At 49.9% G+C, this 16,736-nt stretch overlaps 1 pseudogene; it reads left to right on the forward strand.

The window, feature by feature from the left end:
* Nucleotides 1-11,338: 11,338 nt before the first annotated feature.
* LOC135560091 (GRB2-related adapter protein-like) lies at nucleotides 11,339-16,535 on the forward strand (annotated as a pseudogene).
* The last annotated feature ends 201 nt before the right edge of the window (nucleotides 16,536-16,736 follow it).

Here is a 16,736-nt window from a genome sequence, read left to right on the forward strand (position 1 = left end):
AGAGATGGAGGTAGAGGATGGAGGTAGAGAGATGGAGGTAGAGAGATGGAGGTAGAGAGATGGAGGTAGAGGGATGGAGGTAGAGAGATGGAGGTAGAGAGATGGAGGTAGAGATGAGAGGGAAGAGAGGGATGAGATGGGTGAGGGAAGAGAAGGATAAGAGAGGGATGGAGGGATAGGGGGCAGGGGGAGGGATAGGAAGCATTTTCACTTTTGGATAAATAGCGTGCCCAATTTCAACTTCCTGCTACTCATGCCAAGAATATAAGATATGCATATTATTAATAGATTTGGATGGAAAACATTCTGAAGTTTCTAAAACTGTTTGAATCATGTCTGTGAGTATAACAGAACTTATGTAGCAGGCAAAACCCCGAGGACTAACAGGTCTCTGTCTGTTCAGTGAACTTGTTTTCAGTTCCTACCTCTTCCACTGGATGTCACCCGTCTTTGGAATTTGGTTGAGGTTATTCATTTGTGCAATGAAGAAGTACGGCCTTCTTGGAACTGGGTAACGCTGTTGAGAGTTGGCCAAGACTTGAAAAGTAGCGTTAGTTTCCTCTCGTCCTCTATTGAAAACAGATAGACCCGTCTTCAATTTGATCGATTATTAACGTTTAAAAATACCTGAAGTTGTATTACAAAAGTATTTTGAAATGTTTTGGAAAAGTTTACAGGCAACTTTTAAAATATTTTGCTCAAATTGGAAGCTGTTTTTTTCTGGATCAAATGCGCCAAATAAATGGACATTTAGATATATATGGACGGAATTAATCGAACAAAAGGACCATTTCTGATGTTTATGGGACATATTGGAGTGCCAACAAAAGAAGCTCATCAAAGGTAAGGCATGTTTTATATTTTATTTCTACGTTTTGTGTAGCGCCTGCAGGGTTGAAATATGCTATTCTCTTTGTTTACTGCTGTGCTATCAAACTGCTGTGCTGTCACTTTTCGCGGGAAGCATTTTTGAAATCTGACATGTTGGCTGGATTCACAACAAGTGTAGCTTTAATTGAGTATCTTACATGTGTGATTTAATGAAAGTTTGAATTTTATAGTATTTTATTTGAATCTGGCGCTCTGCATTTTCTCTGGCAATTGGTCAAGTGGGACATTTGTGTCCCCCTATCCCAGAGAGGATAAGAGAGGGATGGAGGTAGAGAGATGGAGGAAAGAGAGGGATGGAGGTAGAGAGGGAGGGAAGAGAGGGATAAGAGAGGGATGGAGGTAGAGAGATGGAGGGAAGAGAGGGATGAGGTAGAGAGATGGATGGAAGAGAGGGATGGAGGTAGAGAGATGGATGGAAGAGAGGGATGGAGGTAGAGAGATGGAAGGAAGAGAGGGGTGGAGGTAGAGAGATGGAGGTAGAGAGATGGAGGTAGAGAGGGATGGAGGTAGAGAGATGGAGGTAGAGAGATGGAGGTAGAGAGATGGAGGTAGAGAGATGGAGGTAGGGAGATGGAGGTAGAGAGATGGAGGGAAGAGAGGGTTGGAGGTAGAGAGGGATGGAGGGGAGAGAGGGATGGAGGTAGAGAAATGGAGGTAGAGATGGAGGTAGAGAGATGGAGGGAAGAGAGGGATGGAGGTAGAGAGATGGAGGTAGAGAGATGGAGGGAAGAGAGGGATGGAGGTAGAGAGATGGAGGTAGAGAGATGGAGGGAAGAGAGGGTTGGAGGTAGAGAGGGATGGAGGGGAGAGAGGGATGGAGGTAGAGAAATGGAGGTAGAGAGATGGAGGTAGAGAGATGGAGGGAAGAGAGGGATGGAGGTAGAGATGGAGGTAGAGAGATGGAGGTAGAGAGATGGAGGGAAGAGAGGGATGGAGGTAGAGATGGAGGGAAGAGAGGGATGGAGGTAGAGAGATGGTGGTAGAGAGATGGAGGGAAGAGAGGGATGGAGGAAGAGAGATGGAGGGAAGAGAGGGATGGAGGTAGAGATGGAGGTAGAGAGATGGAGGGAAGAGAGGGATGAGGTAGAGAGATGGAGGTAGAGAGATGGAGGAAGAGAGGGATGGAGGTAAAGAGATAGAGGGATGGAGGTAGAGAGATTGAGGGAAGAGAGGGATGGAGGTAGAGAGATGGAGAGAAGAGAGGGATGGAGGTAAAGAGATGGAGAGATGGAGAGAAGAGAGGGATGGAGGTAGAGATGGAGGGAAGAGAGGTATGGAGGTAGAGAGATGGAGAGAAGAGAGGGCTGGAGGTAGAGAGATGGAGGTAGAGAGATGGAGGTAGAGAGATGGAGGGAAGAGAGGTATGGAGGTAAAGAGATGGAGAGATGGAGAGAAGAGAGGGATGGAGGTAGAGAGCTGGAGGGAAGAGAGGTATGGAGGTAGAGAGATGGAGAGAAGAGAGGGATGGAGGTAGAGAGATGGAGGTAGAGAGATGGAGGGAAGAGATGTATGGAGGTAGAGAGATGGAGAGAAGAGAGGGATGGAGGTAGAGATAGAGGGATGGAGGTAGAGATGGAGGTAAAGAGATAGAGGATGGAGGTAGAGATGGAGGAAGAGAGGGATGGAGGTAGAGAGATGGAGAGAAGAGAGGGATGGAGGTAGAGAGATGGAGGGAAGAGAGGTATGGAGGTAGAGAGATGGAGAGAAGAGAGGGATGGAGGTAGAGAGATGGAGGTAGAGAGGTATAAGAGAGGGATGGAGGTAGAGAGATGGAGGGAATAGAATAGTGTTAAATGTAGTGCACTATATAGGGAATAGGGTGCCATTTGGGACGTAAACATTGTCTCAATACTGATCAGACCCCACTGAGAGGAACTCTTTTCATTTTCCAAGGATATATGTTAGTACAGATCTAGGATAAAGTAGCCCGGGTAGTTTCACTCATTATGAATGAGCTTGATGCCTTGATTAGCTCCTTTCCTGAGGACGGCTCACCTCTCACAGTTCTGGGCGACTTTAACCTCCCCACGTCTACCTTTGACTCATTCCTCTCTGCCTCCTTCTTTCCACTCCTCTCCTCTTTTGACCTCACCCTCTCACCTTCCCCCCCTACTCACAAGGCAGGCAATACGCTCGACCTCATCTTTACTAGATGCTGTTCCTCCACTAACCTCATTGCAACTCCCCTCCAAGTCTCCGACCACTACCTTGTATCCTTTTCCCTCTCGCTCTCATCCAACACTTCCCACACTGCCCCTACCCGGATGGTATCGCGCCGTCCCAACCTTCGCTCTCTCTCCCCCGCTACTCTCTCCTCTTCCATCCTATCATCTCTTCCCTCTGCTCAAACCTTCTCCAACCTATCTCCTGATTCTGCCTCCTCAACCCTCCTCTCCTCCCTTTCTGCATCCTTTGACTCTCTATGTCCCCTATCCTCCAGGCCGGCTCGGTCCTCCCCTCCCGCTCCGTGGCTCGACGACTCATTGCGAGCTCACAGAACAGGGCTCCGGGCAGCCGAGCGGAAATGGAGGAAAACTCGCCTCCCTGCAGACCTGGCATCCTTTCACTCCCTCCTCTCTACATTTTCCTCCTCTGTCTCTGCTGCTAAAGCCACTTTCTACCACTCTAAATTCCAAGCATCTGCCTCTAACCCTAGGAAGCTCTTTGCCACCTTCTCCTCCCTCTTGAATCCTCCTCCCCCTCCCCCTCCTCCCTCTCTGCAGATGACTTCGTCAACCATTTTGAAAAGAAGGTCGACGACATCCGATCCTCGTTTGCTAAGTCAAAACGACACCGCTGGTTCTGCTCACACTGCCCTACCCTGTGCTCTGACCTCTTTCTCCCCTCTCTCTCCAGATGACATCTCACGTCTTGTGACGGCCGGCCGCCCAACAACCTGCCCGCTTGACCCTATCCCCTCCTCTCTTCTCCAGACCATCTCCGGTGACCTTCTCCCTTACCTCACCTCGCTCATCAACTCATCCCTGACCGCTGGCTACGTCCCTCCCGTCTTCAAGAGAGCGAGAGTTGCACCCCTTCTGAAAAAACCTACACTCGATCCCTCCGATGTCAACAACTACAGACCAGTATCCCTTCTTTCTTTTCTCCAAAACTCTTGAACGTGCCGTCCTTGGCCAGCTCTCCGCTATCTCTCTCAGAATGACCTTCTTGATCCAAATCAGTCAGGTTTCAAGACTAGTCATTCAACTGAGACTGCTCTTCTCTGTATCACGGAGGCGCTCCGCACTGCTAAAGCTAACTCTCTCTCCTCTGCTCTCATCCTTCTAGACCTATCGGCTGCCTTCGATACTGTGAACCATCAGATCCTCCTCTCCACCCTCTCCGAGTTGGGCATCTCCGGCGCGCCCACGCTTGGTTGCGTCCTACCTGACAGGTCGCTCCTACCAGGTGGCGTGGCGAGAATCCGTCTCCTCACCACGTGCTCTCACCACTGGTGTCCCCCAGGGCTCTGTTCTAGGCCCTCTCCTATTCTCGCTATACACCAAGTCACTTGGCTCTGTCATAACCTCACATGGTCTCTCCTATCATTGCTATGCAGACGACACACAATTAATCTTCTCCTTTCCCCCTTCTGACGACCAGGTGGCGAATCGCATCTCTGCATGTCTGGCAGACATATCAGTGTGGATGACGGATCATCACCTCAAGCTGAACCTCGGCAAGACGGAGCTGCTCTTCCTCCCGGGAAGGACTGCCCGTTCCATGATCTCGCCATCACGGTTGACAACTCCATTGTGTCCTCGTCCCCAGAGCGCTAAGAACCTTGGCGTGATCCTAGACAACACCCTGTCGTTCTCAAATAACATCAAGGCGGTGGCCCGTTCCTGTAGGTTCATGCTCTACAACATCCGCAGAGTACGACCCTGCCTCACACAGGAAGCGGCGCAGGTCCTAATCCAGGCACTTGTCATCTCCCGTCTGGATTACTGCAACTCGCTGTTGGCTGGGCTCCCTGCCTGTGCCATTAAACCCCTACAACTCATCCAGAACGCCGCAGCCCGTCTGGTGTTCAACCTTCCCAAGTTCTCTCACGTCACCCCGCTCCTCCGCTCTCTCCACTGGCTTCCAGTTGAAGCTCGCATCCGCTACAAGACCATGGTGCTTGCCTACGGAGCTGTGAGGGGAACGGCACCTCACTACCTCCAGGCTCTGATCAGGCCCTACACCCAAACAAGGGCACTGCGTTCATCCACCTCTGGCCTGCTCGCCTCCCTACCACTGAGGAAGTACAGTTCCGCTCAGCCCAGTCAAAACTGTTCGCTGCTCTGGCCCCCAATGGTGGAACAAACTCCCTCACGACGCCAGGACAGCGGAGTCAATCACCACCGGAGACACCTGAAACCCCACCTCTTTAAGGAATACCTAGGATAGGATAAAGTAATCCTTCTCCCCTCCCCCCTTAAAAGACCTAGATGCACTATTGTAAAGTGGCTGTTCCACTGGATGTCATAAGGTGAAAGCACCAATTTGTAAGTCGCTCTGGATAAGAGCGTCTGCTAAATGACTTAAATGTTATGATCTAACATGCAAAACTGATTCTAGACCAGGTGTTGTACTCTGAGATGCTTTATGAATACAGCCCAGTCCATTACTGGGGATATTATTTAGTAAAAGTATGAGTGATCAGGTCCCCCTGCCTATATAATCGTATTCATTGTGACTGAAAAGGCTAAATTGATCCTAGATCAGCTGTTTAACTTGAGACTCTTTGTGAATATGGCCGTGTTCAGAACAGATGGTTTTATCATTTTGCTACAGACTCTGCTGGCCCCTAGTGGCCATAATAAATAGTGAGCGAGAAATAGGGAAGAAAGGAGGAAAGAAGAGAGAGAGGAAACATTCACACGCACACACACGCACACGCGCACACACACACACACACGCGCACACACACGCGCGCACACACGCGCGCACACACACACACAGCTTTCAGAGCAAAAGATAGCAGGTAACCTAGTGGTTAGAGCGTTGGGCCAGTAACCGAAAGGTTGCTAGATTGAATCCCCGAGCTGACAAGGTACAAATCTGTTGTTCTGCCCCTGAACAAGGCAGTTAACACACTGTTCCTTGGCCGTCATTGTAAATAAGAATTTGTTCTTAACTAATCTGCTGTCACGTTCTGACCTTAGTTCCTTTGTTTTGTCTTTGTTTTAGTATGGTCAGGGCGTGATTTGGGGTGGGCAGTCTATCTTCTTTTTTCTATAATTTGGGATTTCTGTGTTTGGCCTGGTATGGTTCTCAATCAGAGGCAGCTGTCAATCGTTGTTCCTGATTGAGAACCATACTTAGGAAGCCTGGTTTCACCTTTGAGTTGTGGGTGATTATTTCCTGTTCTGTGTGTATTCACCGTTCAGGACTGTTTCGTTTCGTTCTCGTTATTTTGTTTAGTGTTCAGGATAATAAATGATCAATATGGACACTTACCACGCTGCACATTGGTCCTCCAATGTTACATCTGCCTAGTTAAATAAAGGTTCAAATAAAAACAATTCAATACAGTATGTGTTATCAAAAAGAAAGGACGACCAAGAGACTCTTTGTATCATCAAAATACAACTCCAAGCTAGAAGTATCAGAACACTTAGAAAGGTAGTTCTAACCTTAAATATGACTGGGAGAAGTGTCAAGAATAAGAAAACAATATATTCCATAGTACACTAGAACACAGCAAAACAGGAACAACAACAGTCTAAACATAGCTTGGAGTTGTATTTCTATGATAACATAGCTACAGTATTTCACCTTTAAATGTGTATAGTATTGCTTACTAGGTGTCTCCAATCAATTGTATTAGGGCTGATTGGAAAAGCTGTTCAAAAGAGGACATTGTATTATTTTTTGTTCTCCTGACGAAGGCCATGCAGCCGAAACGCGTCAGATTTATAAAACTTTGTTTCAATTGAACATGCCATACTAAAACAGGCATTTTAATTAATTATATGAAGAGTGCCTTGGTCCTCCTTTCTTTTTGATGACCAATTCACCCTTTTACCAAAGAGCACCTTCTGTCTACCAAAATGTACTATTGTGTACCTTAGTAGCACTTCCCTTCCTCCTCTTTCTACAGTAGGTGTTATCTTCAGATTCTCTGGACTCCTCCAGTATCAGGATCAACCCTGTGGGTTGGGACTCCTCCAGTAACCCTGTGGGTTGGGACTCCTCTAGTAACAGGATAAACCCTGTGGGTTGGGACTCCTCCAGTAACAGTATAAACCCTGTGGGTTGGGACTCCTCCAGTAACAGTATAAACCCTGTGGGTTGGGACTCCTCCAGTAACAGTATAAACCCTGTGGGTTGGGACTCCTCCAGTAACCATGTGGGTTGGGACTCCTCCAGTAACAGTATAAACCCTGTGGGTTGGGACTCCTCCAGTAACCCTGTGGGTTGGGACTCCTCCAGTAACAGGATAAACCCTGTGGGTTGGGACTCCTCCAGTAACAGTATAAACCCTGTGGGTTGGGACTCCTCCAGTAACCCTGTGGGTTGGGACTCCTCCAGTAACAGTATAAACCCTGTGGGTTGGGACTCCTCCAGTAACCCTGTGGGTTGGGACTCCTCCAGTAACAGTATAAACCCTGTGGGTTGGGACTCCTCCAGTAACAGTATAAACCCTGTGGGGTTGGGACACCTCCAGTAACCCTGTGAGTTGGGACTCCTCCAGTAACAGTATAAACCCTGTGGGTTGGGACTCCTCCAGTAACTCTGTGGGTTGGGACTCCTCCAGTAACAGTATAAACCCTGTGGGTTGGGAGACTCCTCCAGTAACAGTATAAACCCTGTGGGTTGGGACTCCTCCAGTAACCCTGTGGGTTGGGACTCCTCCAGTAACAGTATAAACCCTGTGGGTTGGGACTCCTCCAGTAACTCTGTGGGTTGGGACTCCTCCAGTAACAGTATAAACCCTGTGGGTTGGGACTCCTCCAGTAACAGTATAAACCCTGTGGGTTGGGACTCCTCCAGTAACTGTATAAACCCTGTGGGTTCGGACTCCTCCAGTAACAGTATAAACCCTGTGGGTTGGGACTCCTCCAGTAACTGTATAAACCCTGTGGGTTGGGACTCCTCCAGTAACTGTATAAACCCTGTGGGTTGGGACTCCTCCAGTAACAGTATAAACCCTGTGGGTTGGGACTCCTCCAGTAACTGTATAAACCCTGTGGGTTGGGACTCCTCCAGTAACTGTATAAACCCTGTGGGTTGGGACTCCTCCAGTAACAGTATAAACCCTGTGGGTTGGGACTCCTCCAGTAACCCTGAGGGTTGAGACTCCTCCAGTAAGAGTATAAACCCTGTGGGTTGGGACTCCTCCGGTAACCCTGTGGGTTGGGACTCCTCCAGTAACAGTATAAACCCTGTGGGTTGGGACTCCTCCAGTAACAGTATAAACCCTGTGGGTTGGGACTCCTCCAGTAACCCTGTGGGTTGGGACTCCTCCAGTAACAGTATAAACCCTGTGGGTTGGGACTCCTCCAGTAACAGTATAAACCCTGTGGGTTGGGACTCCTCCAATAAGCCTGTGAGTTGGGAATCCTCCAGTAACAGTATAAACCCTGTGGGTTGGGACTCCTCCAGTAACCCTGAGGGTTGAGACTCCTCCAGTAAGAGTATAAACCCTGTGGGTTGGGACTCCTCCGGTAACCCTGTGGGTTGGGACTCCTCCAGTAACAGTATAAACCCTGTGGGTTGGGACTCCTCCAGTAACAGTATAAACCCTGTGGGTTGGGACTCCTCCAGTAACCCTGTGGGTTGGGACTCCTCCAGTAACAGTATAAACCCTGTGGGTTGGGACTCCTCCAGTAACAGTATAAACCCTGTGGGTTGGGACTCCTCAATAACCCTGTGGGTTGGGAATCCTCCAGTAACAGTATAAACCCTGTGGGTTGGGACTCCTCCAGTAACCCTGTGGGTTGGGACTCCTCCAGTAACTGTATAAACCCTGTGGGTTGGGACTCCTCCAGTAACCCTGTGGGTTGGGACTCCTCCAGTAACTGTATAAACCCTGTTGGGAGTCCTCCAGTAACTGTATAAACCCTGTTGGGACTCCTCCAGTAACAGTATAAACCCTGTGGGTTGGGACTCCTCCAGTAACAGGATAAACCCTGTGGGTTGGGACTCCTCCAGTAACTGTATATTCCCTGTGGGTTGGGACTCCTCCAGTAACAGGATAAACCCTGTGGACTCTGGCCCCGATTGCCTAAGACAGAATCTCAATTGCATTTCCTTGATTCCTCACGTCCTCTCTCCTCGCCTCCTTCTCAAAACCCATTGGATGATAAGGTCAGAGGTCCTTGAGAAGGCAGCAACAAGAGAGGACGTAAGGAGTCAAGGCAATGCAATTGAGATTCTCCCAGGGCTCCTTAAGCATAGTCCTGGGGACCCAAAGGAGTCCATATGTCTTGTTCCTGCCCAAGAGCTAATGTAACAGTATAACTTTAGACCGTCCCCTCGCCCATACCCGGGCGCGAACCAGGGACCCTCTGCACACATTAACAACAGTCACCCACGAAGCATCGTTACCCATCGCTCCACAAAAACCACGGCCCTTGCAGAGCAAGGGGAACTACTACTTCAAGGTCTGAGAGCAAGTGACGTCACCAATTGAAATGCTATTTAGCGCGCACCGCTAACTAAGCTAGCCGTTTCACATCCGTTACACTAACACGCCAGATTCAACGAATCAACTCATCATCAAGACTTTTTTCTCTTTTTTCTCCCCAATTTCGTGGTATCCAATTGTTGGTAGCTACTATTTGTCTCATCGCTACAACTCCCGGGCTCGGGAGAGACGTAGGTTGAAAGTCATGCGTCCTCCGATACACAACCCAACCAAGCCGCACTGCTTCCTAAAACAGCGCGCATCCAACCCGTAAGCCAGCCGAACCAATGTGTTGGAGGAAACACCGTGCACCTGGAGGAAACACTGTGCACCTGGAGGAAACACTGTGCACCTGGAGGAAACACTGTGCACCTGGAGGAAACACCGTGCACCTGGAGGAAACACCGTGCACCTGGAGGAAACACCGTGCACCTGGAGGAAACACTGTGCACCTGGAGGAAACACCGTGCACCTGGAGGAAACACCGTGCACCTGGAGGAAACACCGTGCACCTGGAGGAAACACCGTGCACCTGGAGGAAACACTGTGCACCTGGAGCGTGCACCTGGAGGAAACACCGTGACCCTGGAGGAAACACCGTGCACCTGGCGACCTGGTTAGCGTGCACACCCTGCCAGGTGCGCGATGAGACAAGGATATCCCTACCGGCAAAACCCTCCCTAACCCGGACGACGCTAGGCCAATTGTGCGTCACCCAACGGACCTCCCGGTCGCGGCCGGTTACAACAGAGCCTGGGCGCGAACCCAGAGTCTCTGGTGGCATAGATGGCGCTGCAGTACAGCAGTACATCTAGGGCAAAAACTAAAATAGGCACCCGACCAGTATTACAGGACTAGTTCACTATTCTCCTTGATTCTTACCCTGAAAGAGGTCTTTGGGCCAGGAGAAGCTGTCATCCGTGGTTCAGTTTCCTTTAATCAGCCATTACGACCAGAGATAACTTCATCCACCGATAGATTCACATGGAATTGATGGGGGAAAGTGAGCATGTTTAGAACAGTAATGTCCACATCATGTCACTTAAACGTGATTTGGCCATAAAAACAACAACCTGCTCACATGCCCCCATCACTTCAATAGATGTTTAGCTAATGGTGGCTAAAGTCAGCTGACGTTTGTAATGGCTGTATAAATAAGTTTCTCTTTCAGGGTGAGGAACCAGCTAACATCAAGTTGTAAAACAGTGAACTACTCCTTTAAGAAACGCTGTCTCAGGCAATAGTGGCCTTGTTGGTAAAAACCCAAACCCAGTGGTTGTATAGCTTTAGACTGAGTGTGTGTGTGTGTGTGTGTGTGTACGTAGACTGAGCCTCTGCTACACCTTCTGATCCTGTCTGAAACACAGACCTAAAAACATATGAGAAAGGGAAAGTGTGTGTTGGTTTCAAGAGGGAATATTGTGTTTGCTTGTGCAACATAAAGTGTGTTTTCTCCAAGTACAGGATCATAACGCTGGCAAGTGAAATGTATAAGGTTATTTGGGTGTTTCCAGAAAGCCAGCTACAGCAGTGCTTCCAAAGGAGGAAGTTGTTTGTCAATGATGAATGTTCTCTTCTGAAACAGACTTTATTTAGCATATGGCCTCACTGAGACTGCATTGTGGTTTCACCCCTTCTCTCTCTCTCTCTGTGTGTTAGTGTGTGTTAATGTGTGTTTGTGTGTGTGTTTGTGTGTGTGTTGTGTTTGTGTGAGTGTGTGTATGTGTGTGTGTGTGTGTGTGTGTGTGTCGTGTTTGTGTGTGTGTGTCGTGTTTGTGTGTGTGTGTATACGGTGAGACATCTTCTAAACAGCTTGAGAACAAGGTTCCGTTTGCGCAACTGCAGGACTGCATCATATCCTGTCTGTCAAAACTGTGACAAGGACAGTTAAAGTTTGGAGCTGCCATCTCTACTAACCGTGCTGTCTGGGGGGATCAAGGTATGTATCAGCTTCCTTTACAGTGTTTGTTCTTGTTGTTGTAGTTGTTGTTGTTGTCTATAGGATCGTATATTTATTAATGATGTGTCAAAGTTGATGTGTTTTGGGTTTATGTTACAGAAATATGCCTTTGTTTAACCTCTCTATCCTGTCCTCTCCCCCTTCCTTCCTTCCTTCTTTCCTTTATCTCTCTCTCCCTGTCCCTCCCTCTTCTCTCTCTCTCTCTCTCTCTCTCTCCCTCTCCCTCCCTCTTCTCTCTCTCTCTCTCTCTCCCTGTCCCTCCCTCTTCTCTCTCTCTCCCTGTTCATCCCTCTTCTCTCTCTCTCTCTCCTGGTCCCTCCCTCCCTCCCTCCCTCTTCTCTCTCTCTCTCTCCCGGTCCCTCCCTACCTCCCTCTTCTCTCTCTCTCTCTCTCCCGGTCCATCCCTACTTCCCTCTTCTCTCTCTCTCTCTCCCGGTCCCTCCCTACCTCCCTCTTCTCTCTCTCTCTCTCCCGGTCCCTCCCTACCTCCCTCTTCTGTCTCTCTCTCTCTTCCGGTCCCTCCCTCCCTCCCTCCCTCCCCCTCTCTCTCTCTCTCTCTCTCTCTCTCTCTCTCTCCCGGTCCCTCCCTACCTCCCTCTTCTCTCTCTCTTTCCCGGTCCCTCCCTACCTCCCTCTTCTCTCTCTCTCTTCCGGTCCCTCCCTCCCTCCCTCCCTCCCTCCCTCTCTCTCTCTCTCCCTGTCCCTCCCTCTTCTCTCTCTCTCTTCCGGTCCCTCCTTACCTCCTTCTCTATCTCTCTCTCTGTCCCTCCCTCCCTCCCTACCTCCCTCTTCTCTCTCTCTCTCTCTCTCTCTCTCTCTCTGTGTCACCTCCCTCCATCTCTCTCCCCCTGAACTCCCCCCAGACTCCCTGCTATGGAGGCAGTAGGTAAGTATGACTTTACTGCCACTGCTGAGGACGAGCTGAGCTTCAGGAAGGGAGACAACATGAAGGTAAAGAGGACAGCAATCCCCTTCCACACTACTAGTGTACCCTAGCAAGGGCACATAGTAAACATAAGTAGACAACCCTTATGTCGGAAGAAATACTCCATGCAACACTGTCTTGCAAACCCATTGATAGTTGATAGGTGCTGACATGTTGGTCACAGGCCTTTGTTATAGCATTCAGTAAGCTATGTTGTGAGACGGTCAAATGGCAAACATGTATAAGTCATACGGTATCCACAGCATTTCCTGTTTGCACTCTGGGACTTATGTCAATAGTAGGCTACAGTACTTCTCCATTCTAACCACTCTAAGTATGTGTGTGTGTGTGTGTGTGTGTGTGTGTGTGTGTGTGTGTGTGTGTGTGTGTGTGTGCGTGTGTGTGTGTCCCTCCTCTGTTCTCTGTAGATCTTGGGCACCAATGATGACTGGTTGATGGCTGAGCGACATGGAAAGAAGGGATTCATACCACGTAACTACATCAACATTCACCTACCCAGGTCATACTTATTACCCAAGACAATCACCTACCCAGGTCATACTTATTACCCAAGACAATCACCTACCCAGGTCATACTTATTACCCAAGACAATCACCTACCCAGGTCATACTTATTACCCAAGACAATCACCTACCCAGGTCATACTTATTACCCAAGACAATCACCTACCCAGGTCATACTTATTACCCAAGACAATCAAGCAGTACTGTGTGTCAGTGTGTGTCGGCTATGTGATGTCTGTGTGTAAGCAGGTGTGAACACAATCCGATGTTATGAAAAATACTAAATACTATTTTGTTTACTGCTCCCCCTCTCCCCCCACCCCTTCTCACCCACTCCCTCTCCCCCTCTCCCCCTCTCTACTCCTCCCTCCCCTCTCCCCCACCCCTTCTCACCCACTCTCTCTCCCCCTCTCTCTCCTCCCCCCCCTCTCCCCCCACCCCTTCTCACCCTCTCTCTCCCCCTCTCTACTCCTCCCACCCCTTCTCACCCACTCTCCCTCCCCCTCTCACTCCTCCCTCCCCCTCTCTACTCCTCCCTCCCCCTCTCTACTCCTCCCTCCCCCTCTCTCTCCTCCCTCCCCCTCTCTACTCCTCCCTCCCCTCTCTACTCCTCCCTCCCCTCTCCCCCACCCCTTCTCACCCACTCTCTCTCCCCCTCTCTCTCCTCCCACCCCTTCTCACCCCTCTCCCTCCCCCTCTCTACTCCTCCCTCCCCCTCTCTACTCCTCCCTCCCCCTCTCTACTCCTCCCTCCCCCCTCTCCCCCACCCCTTCTCACCCACTCTCTCTCCCCCTCTCTCTCCTCCCACCCCTTCTCACCCCTCTCCCTCCCCCTCTCTACTCCTCCCTCCCCCTCTCTCTCCCCACCCCTTCTCACCCACTCTCCCTCCCCCTCTCTCTCCTCCCTCCCCCTCTCTACTCCTCCCTCCCCCTCTCTACTCCTCCCTCCCCCTCTCTACTCCTCCCTCCCCCTCCTCCCCCACCCCTTCTCACCCACTCTCTCTCCCCCTCTCTACTCCTCCCACCCCTTCTCACCCCCTCTCCCTCCCCCTCTCTACTCCTCCCTCCCCCTCTCTACTCCTCCCACCCCTTCTCACCCCTCTCCCTCCCCCTCTCCTCCTCCCTCCCCCTCTCTCTCCTCCCTCCCCCTCTCTCTCCTCCCTCCCCCTCTCTACTCCTCCCTCCCCTCTCCCCCCACCCCTTCTCACCCACTCTCTCTCCCCCTCTCTCTCCTCCCACCCCTTCTCACCCACTCTCTCTCCCCCCTCTCTCCTCCCTCCCCCTCTCCCCCCCCACCCCTTCTCACCCTCTCTCTCCCCCTCTCTACTCCTCCCACCCCTTCTCACCCCTCTCTCTCCCCCTCTCTACTCCTCCCTCCCCCTCTCCCCACCCCTTCTCACCCACTCTCTCTCTCCCCCTCTCTACTCCTCCCTCCCCCTCTCCCCCACCCCTTCTCACCCACTCCCTCTCCCCCTCTCTACTCCTCCCTCCCCTCTCCCCCACCCCTTCTCACCACTCTCTCTCCCCCTCTCTACTCCTCCCTCCCCCTCTCCCCCATCTCTAGTTGGTACCAGGAGAGTGCTAGTCGAGTGAGGCCCAGGAGTCTCTCATGGCCCAGCCTACAGGATCCTTTCTGATCAGGGGCAGCCAGAGCTCCCCAGGAGATTTCTCCATATCCGTTAGGTCAGTGTGTGTGTGTCTTTACATTAAAAAGCTAGATTAATGTACACGACAACATCATTGACATATTTCCCTCCTATTTGCATCATATCACTATACCTACCTATCTATCTACCTACCTACCTACCTACCTACCTCTCCCAGACACGAGGCAGACGTGCAGCACTTCAAGGTGATGGCAGACACCAGAGGGCAGTATTACCTCTGGTCTGAGAAGTTCAGCTCCTTCAACGAGCTGGTGAACTATTACATGAACAACTCTGTCTCTAAACACAGCCGCATATATCTGCTGGACACAGAAACACAGGTACCAGTTATAAGTATTTATAAAGGGTTTATAAGGGGTTTATGAAGGGCTTATACGTAGTTAATAAAGGAGCTGGTGAACTATTACATGAACAACTCTGTCTCTAAACACAGCCGCATATATCTGCTGGACACAGAAACACAGGTACCAGTTATAAGTATTTATAAAGGGTTTATAAGGGGTTTATGAAGGGCTTATACGTAGTTAATAAAGGAGCTGGTAGAGTACTATATGAACAACTCTGTCTCTAAACAGCATATATCTGCTGGACACAGAAACACAGGCAGGAGTAGAACTATGGAGGATCCCTGTTCACTAAATGATGGTGTAGGGTACTTCAAGCTTGATAAATAGCTAAAACTGTTCATTATCGGTTTATCGAATCTGAAAGAAAAGTTATGACAGTGCTCTCTCTGTCTCTCTGTCTCTCTGTCTTTCTCTCTGTCTCTCTGTCTCTCTGTCTCACTCTCTCTCTGTCTCTCTGTCTCTCTCTCTGTCTCTCTGTCTCTAATTTCACTTTTCTTCCTAGGAGAAGGGATTTGGCCAGACCAGGACATCAGCCCCATCCTCTCAGCCCCAGCCTCACCAGTCCCTGCCCCGCGCACCCCAGCCTCACCTGCCCCTGCCCAGCATACCCCAGCCTCACCTGCCCCTGCCCAGCATACCCCAGCCTCACCAGCCCCTGCCCAGCATACCCCAACCTCACCATCTCCTGCCCCGCGTACCCCAGCCTCAACAACCCCTGCCCCGCACACCAGACCCTATACCCCCACCACAAGTAGTATACTCTCTACAACCAAATCCCTCCTGTGTGTGTGTGTGTGTGTGTGTGTGTGTGTGTGTGTGTGTGTGTGTGTGTGTGTGTGTGTGTGTGTGTGTGTGTGGTGTGTTTGTGTGTGTGTGTGTGTGTGTGTCTGTGTGTGTGCGTGTATGTACCTTCATGCATGTGTGTGTATGTATAGAATGAAGCTACGTGTCTAATCAACCCCTGTGTGTGTGCCTGTGTTCCAGCGTGCGGCGGTGACCACGGGGGGCGGTGGTCTGATGCAGGTGAGAGCTCAGTATGACTTCAACGCCGAGGAGAAGGACGAGCTGAGCTTTAAGGCCGGTGACATCATCGAGGTGCTGGAGTGTTCCGACATGTCATGGTGGAAAGGAAGACTGAGGGGACAAGTGGGAGTGTTCCTTCCAACTACACCAACCCTGTATGAGAGAGAACATGGCATTTAGAGCTAAATAAGTATCTTCATTCATTATAGCAGACGTTCTTATCCAGAGCAACTTAAAGGAGCAATTAGGGTTAAGTGCCTTGCTCAAAGGAATATTGACAGATTTTTCACTCAGGGATTCGAATCAATGACCCAACAGTCTTAACCTCTAGGCTTCCTGCCTCCCTAACAATAACAACTATATTTCTGAGAGAGAGAGAGAGAGAGAGAGAGAGAGAGAGAGAGAGAGAGAGAGAGAGAGAACATAATGATTAGCATTAAATATATATATTGTAACTTTCTTTCTGGTTTATTATCAATGTACTTTACCATATCGTAGGCTTATGTCAGGATAACACAACTATTTACAACTTCAGAACACAATTATTACTGTATGATTATCAAATAAATGGTTTTCTGTAAGCCCCTGTATAAATGTTCATCAATGTTGCAACATGGCTACCATTCATTTAGAGTTTGACTTGTGTGAGAGCAATAGCCTTGGATCAACTAACTGTGGAATCACACCAATTCCAGGAAGAGCCACAAATATCTGGGTTGTTCGAAGTCCAACAATAATCACAGTCTGACAGTCACGTGCATGATAGCCAAATACGCGTTGGG

The sequence above is a fragment of the Oncorhynchus nerka genome, linkage group LG15 (assembly GCF_034236695.1).
Source record: "Oncorhynchus nerka isolate Pitt River linkage group LG15, Oner_Uvic_2.0, whole genome shotgun sequence".
NCBI classification, from domain to species: Eukaryota; Metazoa; Chordata; class Actinopteri; order Salmoniformes; family Salmonidae; genus Oncorhynchus; species Oncorhynchus nerka.